This window comes from Callorhinus ursinus, unplaced genomic scaffold (assembly GCF_003265705.2).
Source record: "Callorhinus ursinus isolate GAN/ISIS: 27379988/994484 unplaced genomic scaffold, GSC_fseal_2.0 scaffold7, whole genome shotgun sequence".
Taxonomy (NCBI): domain Eukaryota; kingdom Metazoa; phylum Chordata; class Mammalia; order Carnivora; family Otariidae; genus Callorhinus; species Callorhinus ursinus.
In genome coordinates, this window is record NW_027397069.1 from 42,976,422 (window position 1) to 42,991,136 (window position 14,715).

General features: G+C 33.0%; 1 long non-coding RNA gene across 1 annotated transcript in view; it reads right to left on the reverse strand.

Moving 5' to 3' along the window:
* Window positions 1–682: 682 nt before the first annotated feature.
* The window catches only part of LOC141373056 (uncharacterized), a 49,184-nt gene continuing 35,151 nt past the window's right edge, over window positions 683–14,715 (reverse strand). Inside the window, exons 2-3 of the long non-coding RNA XR_012378685.1 lie at window positions 4,201–4,304; window positions 683–848 (exon numbers count right to left, since the gene is read on the reverse strand). This is a non-coding gene — a long non-coding RNA (uncharacterized lncRNA). The remainder of the gene's footprint in view (window positions 849–4,200; window positions 4,305–14,715) is intronic.

Consider the following 14,715-nt stretch of genomic DNA (forward strand, 5'->3'; position numbering starts at 1 on the left):
AGTTTTTTAAATTATATTTTCTTTTTATTTTTTTTAGGCACATGATAAAGAGAAATGAAGTTTCTGGAATATCATACTTAGAATAAGAACATATAAGAGAATTTATCTTAGCTTAATTTTATTCTGATGGAATCTTTTATTAAACACATATATTTTTAGTTTATTTTCTTATAACAAATCAATTTCCATTCTTGGTAGTTTATAAAAACACTCTTTTGCTGATATCCATTTGTTAGAATAAGCAATCTAATTATTTTCAAAAGACCACCTACACATTAAAATCCTATTTAAAAAGATGTCTATTTGATTTGATGTGAAAATATAACAATATTTAATATCTACACAAGGATAGATATTCAAAAATGTCATATGTGTTTCAGAATATTGTTAACTTGTATCTGGAGAGAGGGCATATTTTATGTGTCTAACAACAAACATATATTTAAAGAAGTTACTTTGTGAGGGGATCTGGATAGATGGGAGGTTGTTGGGCTCTATTACATTCCAGAGTTCAACTTTCATCCTAAAAGATAAAATAAATGGAGACAAACCTGTTAATTTTAATGAAATTACAGCATCCATTCAGATATCGAAGTGTGAGATTTATTTAAGGGATCTTTGACTAGAAGATGAGAGGGAAACGTTAAATTATTTTACCAACTCATGGCTTACTTAGCTTAATAAAATGTGGTTGAGGGATTCTTCATTTTAAAGATAAGGAAACTAAAGTACAGAAAGAGAGAAGCTCAGCAATGTTCTGCTTTACTTTTTACCCATTCTTTCTGCTTTAGTGTATCCCTGGTTTGGTCTGGAACACCAGAAGAGTTATGGTCACTGATTGGCTCCACCTGGGAAGAAAAAAAAATGAGCTAGACATTGTGAGAACTGGGGCTTGTTCTTTTCTAAATACAGTATACCTGTTGTGGTTGGTTATCCAGTAACTAGTTGATTAAAAAGAGTGTTTTTCAAAATATTCTGATTAGGATTTATTTTTATATGTCAAACATCTTTGCTCTTTGTCTTATTGCTATGAAAAATCTGTTTTTAAGAATACGAAACCAAATCACTCAATTCTACACCTGAAACTAATATTAAACTGTATTATCCAGTGAACTAACTGGAATTTAAATAAAAACTCGAAAAAATAAAAAAATACTAACCCGACATTATTCTGATAAAACTGCATATTATAATTCAGTAACCTATAGCATCACTTCAAGAAAGAAAACTAATTCCCTTAACACGTTTTATTAAAAGACAAATATTTTTCAAGAAATGAGTGTTGCATGCCACGTAGATAACATATTACTGTTGTACCTTCTGAAATTGTGATCACCAAAGAAAACCCTTGGTCGTGAGGAGGACAATAAACTTTACTTCCCGCCCCCCTACAATTCTGTACATTACTCAGTGCTTATCGTAAGTGTACTCTTTAATCCCCATCACTTATTTACCCATTCTCGCCCCCAACCACCACCACCACCTCATCATCTGGTAACCATCAGTTTGCTTTCTATAGTTAAGAATCTGTTTCTTGGTTTCTCTCTCTCTTTATTTGTTTTGTTTCTTAAATTCCACACAAGTGAAATCGTATGGTATTTGTCTTTCTCTGGCTGACTTATTTCACTTAGCATTATACTCCCTAGATCCATCCATGTTGTTTGCTCTTTTTATGGCTGAATAATATTCCATTGTATACATACCACATCTTCTTTACCCATTTATCTGTCAGTGGGTACCTGGACTGCTTCCATATCTTTACTATTGTAAATAATGCTGCAATAAACATAGGGTTGCACGTACCCTTTGAATTAGTGTTTTTGTGTTCTTTGGATAAATATCCATTAATACAATTACTGGATCATATGGTAGTTTTATTTTTAACATTTTGAGGAACCTCCATACTGTTTTCCACAGTGACTACACCAGTTCGCATTCTCACCAACAGTGCAAAAGGGCTCCCCTCATCAACACTTGTTGTTTATTGTGTTTTTTATTTTAGCCATTCTGACCAATGTAAGGTGATATCTCATTGTGATTTTGATTTGCATTTTTCCAATGATGAGTGATGGTGAGCATCTTTTCATGTATCTGTTGCCCATCTGTATGTCTTTTCTTGGAGAAGTGTCTGTTCATGTCTTTTGTCCATTTTTAAATTGGATTATGTGTTTTTTGGGTGTTGAGTTATATCAGTTTTTCATATATTTTGGATAGTAACCCCTTATCAGATACTTAATTTGCAAATATCTCCCATTTGGTAGGTTATTTTCTAGTTTTGATGACTATTTCCTTTGCTTTGGAGAGCTTTTTATTTTGATGAAGTACCAATAGTTTATTTTTGCTTTTGTTTCTCTTGCCTCAGGAGACATATCTAGAAATATGATGCTACAGTGGATCTCAAATTACTGCCTGTGCTCTTTTCTAAGATTTCTATAATCCCAGCTCTCACATTTAGGTCCCTAATCCACTTTGAGTTTATATTTCTGTCCGGTGTAAGAAAGTGGTCCAGTTTCATTCTTTTGCATGTAACTGTCCAGCAGTTTTCCCAACATTTGTTGAAGGTACAGTCTTTTTTCCCATCACACATTCTTGCCTCCTTTGTTGAAGAATAATTGAGCATATAATTGTGGATTTATTTATGGATTTTCTATTCTGTCCCACTGATCTATGTGTCTATTATTGTGCCAGTATCATACTGTTTTGATTACTACAGCTTTGTAATGTAACTTGATGTCTGGAATTGTGACACCTCCAGTTTTTGTTTTTCTTTTCCCAGATTGCTTTGGCTAATCAGGGTCTTTTGTGGTTCTATACAAATTTTAGGATTGTTTGTTCTACTTCTGTGAAAAATGCTATTGGTATTTTGATAGGCATTAAATTAAATATGTAGATTGATTGGGGTAGCATGGACATTTTAACAGTATTTGTTCTTCCAATTCATGAGCATGAAATACCTTTCTATTTCTTTGTGCCATCCATCTTTGATTTCTTTCCTCAGTATTTCCTATTTTATACAGTACAGGTCTTTCATCTCTTTAAGTTTATTTCTAGGTATTTTATTGGTTTTGGTGCAGTTGTAGATAGGTTTTCTTAGTTTCTCTTTCTGCTGCTTCATTATTAGTGGATAGAAATGCAACAGATTTCTGTATCGATTTTGTATCCCGTGACTTTACTGAATTCATTTATCAGTTCTAGTAGTTTTTTGGTAGCAACTTTAGGCTTTTCTAAATATAGTATCATGTCACCTGCAAATAGTGAAACTTTTACTTCTTCCTTATCAATTTGGATGCCTTTTATTTCTTTTTGTTGTCTGATTGGTGTGGCTAAGACTTCCAGTACTGTGTTGAATAAAACTGGTGAGAGTGGACATCCCTGTCTTATTCCTGATCTTAGGGGAAAAGCTCTCAGCTTTTCTCCTTTGAGTATGATGTTAACTGTGGGTTTTTCATATAAGGACTTTATTATGTTGAAGTATATTCCTCTCCGAACCTATTTGGTTGAGGGTTTTTTTTTTTTTTATCATGAATGGATGTTGTACTTTGTCAAATGCTTTTTCTGTGTCTATTGAAATCATCATATGTTTTTTATCATTTTTCTTATTGATGTGATGTATTGAACTATTATTTTTAAGTATAATTATTCATATTACATTTCACACTTAGAAATTATATTTGTAAAATATATATATATCAATATGTGAATCTTTTCCTTTCAATAGAGGTTATAAACTAGCTACTCTCAATAAAGGGGGTCTCAGGTTTACTAATGAAACTTTTTAAAGGGTACCATGCCTATCACCTAAATCCACAGCTATTGATTTTGTACTTATTGGGTTGTATGTTTTAAAGCTTCCAAAGGTGATTCCATGTATAGCCAAGATTGAGAAATACATCTGCAGAGGTTTCCTTACAAAAGAGAACATTCCTTTATCTGTCCTTTTATTTCTATTCTCTCCTTCTCCAAATTTTCCTTCCACTGTCTTTCTACCTGACTAGCTGTGAGAATGCAGAATGTCCCAGAATTGTCACAAACATCAAAAACATGTAACATGTCACTCCTGCTAGAGCAGATTTCCAGGAGAACACATGGGTGACTTTGAGTTGTGCCATACAAAAAAACCACATAAATATAATTGCCATCAAAACATTCACATAGTGCCATAATTCAGGGTTCTTTCAGATAATTCATTGTCTAACTCACCTATTAGTATCTCAAGATTTTCCTTGGCTCTTTCAATATTTCACTTTATCTTCTAACAGCAGTTGTGAAACAATCTTTAGGCCTTTGTATGCTGTGGATCAGCACTGCAGGAATATTATTGAAGAGAGTACATTAACATTTTCAGAAGAGTAATACATTTCATTTTACTCCAAAAAGTGCTAAAGAAATGGTGGAATTGTATAGCTTCTTGATCATTGGTCATTTCTGTTTGGCGTATCAATGTATGTAGTCAAAACTGAATACATTATACTTAGTTCTCAACTGAGAATCTCTCTTCACAGTAAATGATTCCACTGTTAAACCTATTTTCAAAGTGGTAATAAAATAGAAATCATCAGTTATTTCTCTTTCTGCCCTTACTAGTAAACTATTCAGATACCAAATACTGACATTTCTACTTCCTAAGCATCTAACAAATTCCTCTGTAGTCATCCTTCTAGTAAAGGCAATGATCAGATCATCTCTTGCCTGAACTAGTACAACAGATTATTTTAAATGGCTTATTCATTTTGCACGCTGTAGTAGGATCATCTCTTAAAAAAGTGTCTACACTGCTTTAATTCTTTCATTGGATTCCCATTGTCCTAAGAATAAAGCAACCTGCCTTGCTGGGCCTTACATCATGGATCTTTGCTTTTCCCTCCAACCTCATCTCTTGACTTCTCTCAATCATATATTCAATGCCCATAAACTCTAAACCTCAGATATATTGAACTATTTTTGCTCACCAAAATCACCTGCCTTGTCTTCCTTTTAGGCTTTTGATTTTGTCCAAAATTGAGTCTGTCACTTTATTCTCCCACTATCTGCCCTTCACATTTCTCACTTTCTCTGAGCAACTCTCATCTTCTAAGTCTCTCCCTTAAACAGTGCTTTTCTGGAACACTTTTCTGGCCCTGAGACTAAGTTCATTCTACCTATTTTTTTTTTTTTTGCTTTTGTCTCATTCAATATTTCCTCTATCACAATGCTTATCAGATCTTAGTATAATTATCTATTTTAATTATCTTTCTGTTTGCCCAAATTCTATTAGAGGACCATATCTATGTTTTTTTATGACTGAATTCAAAGGATTTTACCAAAAAATAGGCACCAAATTCACATGTATTTAAAAAATGGAATAAAATCCAAAGTCACCAAAATGAAATATTGAATGTTCCATTTGAAAGATTCAAATAAAAATAGAGAAATTTTGTAAACTGGAAAGAAAATATGATATTGGACCTGGGAAAGCTATGGGGAGTATTTATAAGCATATCAGAGTTTTGTTGTACTAGTAGGCACCAGGGATCATGCTTAAACTATTCATTTTACACACACACACACACACACACACACACACACACACTTTTATATATATATATAAAATGAATATAAATAAAAAAATATATATACTTTTTATTTTTCTCTAAAACAAGACAAATGGAAGGCCTTTGGGTAGCAATTTTTAAGTGACTCCTGTGCCTGGCAGCTTTTTGATTAACATAATCACATTGCTTTGAGACAAGTGGTTGTGGAATACTGTGGCACATAGAGGTCAACGGGCAGTTCCACAGCATATAAATTGGTGTAGTATAGGAGGTTATAACGAATGTGCTTTCATAATTAACAAAAAAATGAAAGAGTACAAAAATGCCGTGTATCACTTTTATTAGGATTAGATTCCAAGCTCAGGAACATAAAGTGGTGCTAGGATAAGGCGTCCTTAAAGTCTTTCAACTTTGTGTGTTAACTGCTCAGATGTTCTTAGACATCATTTTTTTTAATATAATTGGGTATAATTGCTGGTAGATATTTGTCCAAGATTCTAGAAAAATTATGGCTTTCTTCATACACGTTGGAGCCTGTACTTTTTGCACTTGCTGCTTGGAATGGTACTCTGCCTGCCTTTTTGGTATCAGCTATTCACTACTCAGTAATCATTACAAAGTCTTCTTTGTGAGATTTTCCTTGATAGCCCCTTCTCTTAAAAAATACCGTGATTAATAAATTTCATATGGTTAATACAGTTTAATATAGTTTTACAGTTTTAATATGACAACATATATAGGCTGGCCTTTTTGTGTGTCAGGTACTTTTAGAAGAACTCAAGACACAGTAGTGTTACTACTCTAATTTTACTGATTTATAATTGAGAAATATTTAAGAATGGTAATTATCAAAATAAATCCTGAATCATATCTATAAGATATATGAGAAGCACTTGTCATTATAATTTGATTACTGCATAATATTGATACAACAGGAACCTAAAGTTTCATATGATGGTAGAAATAAATCAAGCTAGTAGGTTATGTGCCATTACCATCTTGCTCAATAATATTCATTTAAAGATGTGTAATTTTATGAAAAGAGTGGTTAAGTTACTCACCAACCTCTGCCAATTTTGTTAACTAGTGTTTTTTAGGATTTAAAGCCAGGTCACATATTGTTCGAATTGAGCAATTATTTATTAGCTATTATTTAACTTATATCAGCACTTAGACAGTAACAAAACACCAGTAAAACTTTTTTTTTTACCTGTAGTCAATCATTGTGATTGACATATTACACTGAAATGATGACTTGTATATGCATTAATGTTATAGTAGCTATGACATTACATTATCAATGATAAAATAGTAAAACCTCCACCAAATCATTTTACTTCATTGGTTTATTTGTACCAATCATTGTGCTGAAAACAGTTGAAGAGAGTCTATAGACACAGCCTGTAGTATATTTTCTTTCTTTAAGAAATATCTAAAAGCCTCGTGAACATTTTTCAAATATACATTTAAAGGGAACTCCAAATTATATATCTGTTTTAGTATCTATTGCTGCATAACAAATTACTCCATAATTTGATGTTTTAATCAGCACTGTTTATTATCTCACATTTTCTGGACATAAGGAATCAGTGTATAGTTTAGCTATCTCCTCTAACTTTGGGTCTTTCACAAGATTCAGTCAAGGGACCAGCTAGGGTTACAGTTTTATATGCAGGCAGGAAAGGATCCGTTTCCAAGTTCATTCACATGGCCCGTGGCAGGATTCACTTCATCAGTGCTGTTGGCCATAGGTCACTCTTGGATCTTTGCCACATAGGTCATTCTGTAGGGCAACTAACAACATGGCAATTGGCTTCATTGAAAGAAGCAAGTAAGAGAAGTTGAAGAGTGTATGTACCAGCTAAAAGTGTGTCACAGCCATTTATTTTTTAAATAAGAAAAACCATTTTACTGTGGTAAAAACACTTAACATGAGATTTAGCCTCTTAACAATTTTTAAGTATATAGTGCAATTAAGCTGATCCTAGGTGCAATGCTGTACAACAGATCTCTAAAGCTTCCTCATCTTGCTCAACTGAAATTTTGTGCCAGTTGTTAGGTAACTTTCCATTTCCTCCTCCACCCAGTCCCTAGTAACCACATTCCACTCTGCGATTCTATGAATTTGACTATTTTAGACACATTATATAAGTGGAATTGTACAGTATTTGTCTCTGATTGATTTATTTCGTTAGATTAAGATCTTCAAGCGTCATCCATGTTGTTGTGTATTGCAAAATTTCCTTCTTTTTTTTTAAGACCAAATAATATTCCATTGTATGTATAAGCCACATTTTCTTTATCCATTCATCTTTTGAGGGATAGTAGGTGGTTTCTATAACTTGGCTATTGTGAATGTTGCTGTAATGGACATAAGAGTGGTAATGTCTCTTTCAAATTCTGATTTCAGTTCTTTTGGATAAATACCCAGAAATGGGCTGACTATGTTATATGGTTTTTCCGGTTTTAATTTTTTGAGGAATATCCATTCTGTTTTCCATAGTGACTGTACCATTTTGCATTCTCAATAGTGTGCAAGGGTTCTAATTGCTCCACATATTTGTCAATACTTATCTTTATATACAATAGTCATCCTGACAGGTTTTAGTAAATTTAAGGAGATGAAAGACTCATATACTAAAACATCCTAAAATGCATAGAACAGACCACAGGAGCATCCCTAGCTTCTTTCCATTAGATACCAGGAGTACAACCCTTATAGTGATAAAAAATGTCTCTAGACACTCTCCTGGAAAGCAAAATCATCTCCAGTTAAGAACCACTGGTTTAAATTATTTATTACACATGAATTTTTACCATATAGCTATACAATTCTATTACTATGTAGCTGTATAATTATATTATTTTTATGATATTATGTATGGTTTTCAATTATTTATCTACTGAGACACTGGAAAAAAAAAAAGGATATGAGCTCCAAAAAAATGAAAAAAACAAAACAAAAAAAAAACCTTAGAGAGGGATCAGATCAGACAAGTAAGTGGAGTAGAGTTTGACAAGCCCCAGGTAGCATGAGTTATTGAAAAGCTCTTGTGGAGATGTCTACCTATTTAGTTTCTATGTTGTGTGAAATTTCAGTGATTCTGGTTATTTGTTTTATATATATATTTATATCTTTGGTTTAAAGATATCCAGGGAATCTTTTCCAAAGTACAAATAACTTTGTGAATAAAAATACATGAATGACTTTTAAATATTGTTTTATAACAATCTCTTCAAGTTTGACTGTCAAATGTCATATTCATCTGTTTATAGGCTATGAATAGTACATTGAGGAATGCTGAGTGTGAGGGAATTCAGATATAACTTGAAATTTTAAGTCACTAATGTGGAGGACAGAGAGAGAAAGTTATGGAAAATAAATTTACAGAAATAGCATATTGGCCATCTTGAGGGAAGGGTGCTAGTTATAATTACAGATCTGCTTAATACTGCTTTTTGGAGAGAAATCTGACTTCAGAAAATATTTTAATAAGGCATGGTTTTTAAGTTAGTCCATTCAATCAAATGTCATAATGTTTGTGAAAGCTTCTCTTTTCAAAATTGAAATATGTGCCTATATAAGAGTTGATGATAATGCAAATAGTGAAAATGTCACAGCTAAAGCAGTTTTTACTAGTAATTTACTGTGTAGGTGTGAGAAGATGTTATTAAGATTTACCAAATATGTGTTGTAGCTGGTATCTATAATAAAATTGCCTTGCCTATTGAAATGGCCTAATTCTGAAGCAATGAGAATAAAAGAGGAAAGGAGATTAATAAATGCCTTTTTTGGGGAATGTGGATTATATAAATTGTTAAAAATATTAAGCCTTCAAGATCCATCATCTTAGGACATCATGAAGGTTGCTTCCAGGCCTTGGCCATCAATCTGTACATGAACATGATAGACACAAATGGGAAATGTAAATTTTACTTTCTGCCTTGCCTGAGACAAAATATGCTTTTGTTCTAGTCAAATGCATCTTTTTTCACTTTTTCTCATATTTTTTAAGCAAATTCTTTCTTTGCCTTAGCCTTTAATGGTCGTCACCAATTTCTTTAGTCTTTAAATTATTTCAAATTTTAGTATATGTGCTGCCAAAGTGAGCACTTTTAAATTCTTATGATTCTATTATACTCTCCCAGAAAAGTGGTTAATCTCCCAGAGCTCTTCTTTTAAAAACACTTTCTCTGTATCACAAAATATTTTTTATCTATTTATTTATTTAACTGATTGCAAACTGCATTCAGTGTGCTTTGGTCAGTACAGTTGAGAATGCGAAAATCAGTAAGACATAGTTTCTGTTTTCAGTAAACTATGGACAAATAGATTTGTATACTGACAATCATAATACAAGTCAGGATATACTTGTTTAATTGTTATAAAAAAGTGAAGACAAAGTGGCACATTAACAATACATCTGGTTGGTGGCATACAGGAAGGAGGAGTTTGCCTTTGAGATGGGCTGTGCTTAGTAGTTATTATTTAATCAGGAAGATGTAAGGGAATTATCATTACCAGCAGAATTATGAGCACAAATAAAGGTGTGTGTGTTCAGATAATGGTAAATTCCAGGAGGGGTAGTAGTGAAAGGATTGGTTGAGAAAGGCAAGTTCCACGAATATCCTGAAGGACCATGAAAGTCAATGGAACAGTCTATTCATATTTCAGTGTTTTTAATTGCTGTGAACCCAATCTTCACCCTTTTCCTTTGAATATAATTTGTAATACCCCCTTACTCTCTACAAGAACTCCTAGAACTGCCATGATGAAGTACCACAGCCTGAGTGGCTGAGAACAAAAGAAATTTATTATTTTACAGCTCTGTAGGCTAGAAGTCTAAAATCAAGGTATCAGCAGGGCCAATGCTCCCTCCGAAGGGTCTAGGGAACATTTTTTTTTTCTTCTCTTCCTGTCTTCTGGAGGTTGCTGACAATCTTCAGTTTTCCTTTAGTTGGTGGCAGCATAATTCCAGTTTCTACTTCTGTCTTCATGTGGCCTTCTTCCCTATGTATCTGTGTATCTGTGTATGTGAATTTCCTTCTTCTTTCTGTTATTAAAGCGTCAGTCATTGGATTTGGGACGCACCCTAATGCAGTATGACTCCATCTAAATTTGATTACATTGGCAAAGATCCTATTTCCAGGTAAACATTCACAGGTACCTGGGATTAGAACTTCAACATATCTTTTCAGGGGACACAATTCAACCCACATTTCTCCTAAAATTAATTTAAGTATGGTATAGACTATTATACATAAAATTTACCAAATATATATAACACCTTAACAATATAAAGGACTCCATATAAATACTTCATAGTAAATATAAGTTTTAATATGTTTAGGTACTACTAAACTAAAATATATAATGAACTAGTCAAATACTTACACTTGCAGATAGAATCACCATGTGAGAATAAAAAAAACATATTTTAATATCGGTGATCCAGTACCATAGCAACATTACTATTAGTAGGCTGATTTTCATAAATAATGAATCACTCTGTTTAAGACCTGATCAGAATGAAAAACAACTTCGCCCCCGTTCACAAGACACTTGGATTTTGGAATTAAGTTTATAGTAAAACATTTGAAAACATTTCGTGTTTGTATATAAAACAAAGTTGATTTCTATGCTCAGATAGTAACAAACTAGTTTTTCATTTATATGAATAGACAAAATAGGACATATGACAGAGCAATGGAAAATGCAAAATAATTATTTTGTATATGTATCAGTCCCATGCCTAACAGTAGAGCAAGCATCTCTAGCCCCACCCACTAAAAGCCTAAAATGCCTGCAGAACCCCATTTTGTGAACATGGGAATAGCCTCCCTCTATAAAACATAGCTTGGGGTAGTGTAGTTCCTGCAGACCCACAGTCATAATTCTAAAACTATCCCTAATCAAAGGTATTTGACCCACAGAATTTGGCCTCTTTATAATCTGCCTCTATGTAAGTTAACACACACACACACACACTCACTATATGTGTGTGTGTGTGTATAAATAAGTTTTATAGTTTACTCAAGATATCGACTGCATTATGTGCTAGATACTAAATTATGCCTTGGGGACAAAATGACAACCAAGAAAGGTAAAAACTGCTTCCTAATTGAAAATAATAAATCCATCATTGAATTATGTATGTCCTTATTTAATATATGTTTTAGCCAAAAAATATCTCAAATCATATATATAATGCATACATATGTGTGTGTGTATATATATATATTCCTTTATGTATATGTATTTTTTGCAAACATATGCACATACAGAGTTAAGACTAGATTCAAGAATACCAAAAGATTAATTGTAGTTACATATTTTTTCTATTATGAATTTTATTGCTTATTTATCATTTTCTGGAATTTTTGTATAATTACAAGTAAAATCACAATAACTCTATTTTGTAACTGAGAAATAACATGTAACCAGAAATAAGTCAACTGATAGTTGACTTATATGTTACTCTTTTCACCTTCTGAATTATGTAATTTTTGTCCTCTACTGTTAGGGAAACTGAAATGTATAGAAAAAAGAAGTGGATTTTTGCCATCCTGGTACATTTCAGACATCATTTTGGATTGATTAAAGTGTATTTCAGGATATGCTACTCTGCAAGAAACTTTCAGATCACACCATATAGGCAGACACCGGGGCAGGCTATATGTAAAGCCAGATGATATCTCTGGTTCTAGTCTCCGTTCCTTATTCATCATAACTTCACAAAGAATTGAAGATTCACATGAGGAACAGATTGCAAACATAAAACCCCTACACGTGTGCTTGATGAATAATACAAAATGGAGGAAGGCCAGATGTTGGAGCTATGCTGTTGCAGAACAGGTGGCACTATGCCCATGACACACACATGAGAATAGAATCAATAATGCTTTTAGTGTAGGGACAGAGCTGTACTGTGCTTAAGAAGTATAATGGACATATATTACTGAGTGAAATGCCTCGAAAGTAAAATGAAAGGACCGGTCTTCAGTTATTATAGTCTCTTCCTCCTCTTCATTTTATTATGAGGTTATTCCAAGTTCTATATTCCCATGTAGAGAGTGAGGATATTTGTGATTTAGGATTCACTGGAGATATTCCTTATAGTGCCTCAGAAACCTATTACCTTATAGCCAGGAAATATAGTAGTGGAATTTATTTTTCAGAAAGTTAAACATTAATTCTTTCACAAGAATAAGTATGACTTAACATAGGGAATACAAGGTTTCTGCTACAAATATAGAGACAATGCAATAAAAAGGATAAATATGAATAATTTTATATTACTTTCTCATTTTTAAATTCAGTGGGAGACTTTTTTTTTTTTTTTTCCTGGTTACCATTAGGTGGATTTTGCCCTTGAGATAAAGTAAAGTGGGAAAGAAGAAAAATATCCAGACGTACACTTTGGATGTCTTTTGGTGTTGACAGGGAATTTTACTTTTAGACTTTGATCCTCAATTACCAGCAACACTTTCTATAGTACCAATTTGCCTAGACTCTCTTATTTAAGGAACACCTTACTCTATTTAAAAAATGGTTTTGAATTTGTAGCCTAAAGTAATTTGTTTGCAAAGTAAATGTGGTTAAACTCATTACATGAAAAGCTATTAATATTTTTTAAATAAAAACAAAAATTCAGCAAATTTTTAACTTATTCCATACTACCATCAAATATTTAAAAAGACCTTTAAATAGCTTTAAACATGGTCTTCATTAGCTCAGGGATCTGATTAAACAAAATCTTTTTAAATTGGACATAGGAATGTTTTATCAGCTAAAGAAAGAATCTGTAAAGCAAATCACCCATGCTAACAAAGAGGTAATTAAGAACTACACTGGTGTTAATGGAGTTCTCTGAAAGACATGTCTAGAATAGGAAGTGATAGAAGACCATTAGCTAGTGAATATGTGGGAGAGGTCTGAAGAAACCAAGTAGGCTAACTAGAACTTGCAAAGGGCACCATAAATCAGAAACCCTACGCCTGTTACCCTTACTCAATAAATTTGTGACTTTGGATTTATTGAGAACTGATGAGCTCTTTTCCTTTCACCTGGAAAAAGAAAAAGAAAGGTACAAGGTAATATAGTTGAAAGTGTTTAAGGAATAAAAAAAAAATGATGCAAGTAGATATTTTAAAACATTGACATAACAGCAATTTATTTTAGGCAGTCAGAAACACAAGAGTAAAATTATCAATGGCAAACATTCTTATCTGTTTTTTTCCCCCCTTTGGGTTGATGTTCTATAGGGAATATATCAAATTGTGTGAGAATGAACCCTTCCCAACTCCCTGCCAAATGGGAAAATGTGCCTTTAAGAAAATGTTGATACAACTTTGGAATTCTTTTATTTGCATTATTTACCAATCAAACAAAAGAAGTTCTTGACCTAGTTCAGTTTAAGGTATAGTTATTTACACTCTGATTTCCAGATGCATGTAACCTAGAAGTTAGATATAAATAGCTATTCATTTAGAAGCTGAATGAAAGCTATAATGCATGAATTTAAACAAATGCTCTTAAAATTTGGAATTAGACATACATCATATTTTACCAAGGTCAAACTTTAATTCTTCCATAAAACAAGCTCTCACAACAAACAAGGGACATGGGAAACTGAAAATTAATCATGGATATCATCAATATTCAAGGAATTTAACTTCAAAGTTAAGATGATGATGGTATAGACAAGGAGTACTGTTAAAGAATACTTTTCTGTATGGTAGATATGACAAGTTCTGATCCCACATGTAAGTTCAACCTAACAAGAAAAAGCTGGACAGACTGAAAAATTAAAAAACTCTTCTTGGATCCAAAAGAGTGCGGGAGGCGAACACAACGGCAACCGCTGTCATTGGAGAGGCAGGCAGGCAAAGGGAGGGAGTTGTGATTTACCAGAACAGAAACTCATAAACGTAAACCACCTTGGGAACCAGTGACAGGGCAGGAAAACCCGAGCTCTAATTGTCAAATTGCTGGACACTCAGTGTGGACAAGTCTGAGAGTTTAAACTCCAGGGAAATCCAGTGGGACACCATAATGTGAGATTTACCTCCAGGAGTTTGAACCAGGTTCCCATTGTAAATATCAGAGAAAAATCCTCTTGTGCTTCTACAAGGAAAGGGGAAAAGGAACCATTTTGAATAGCATTCTCTTCTTCTTAACAAG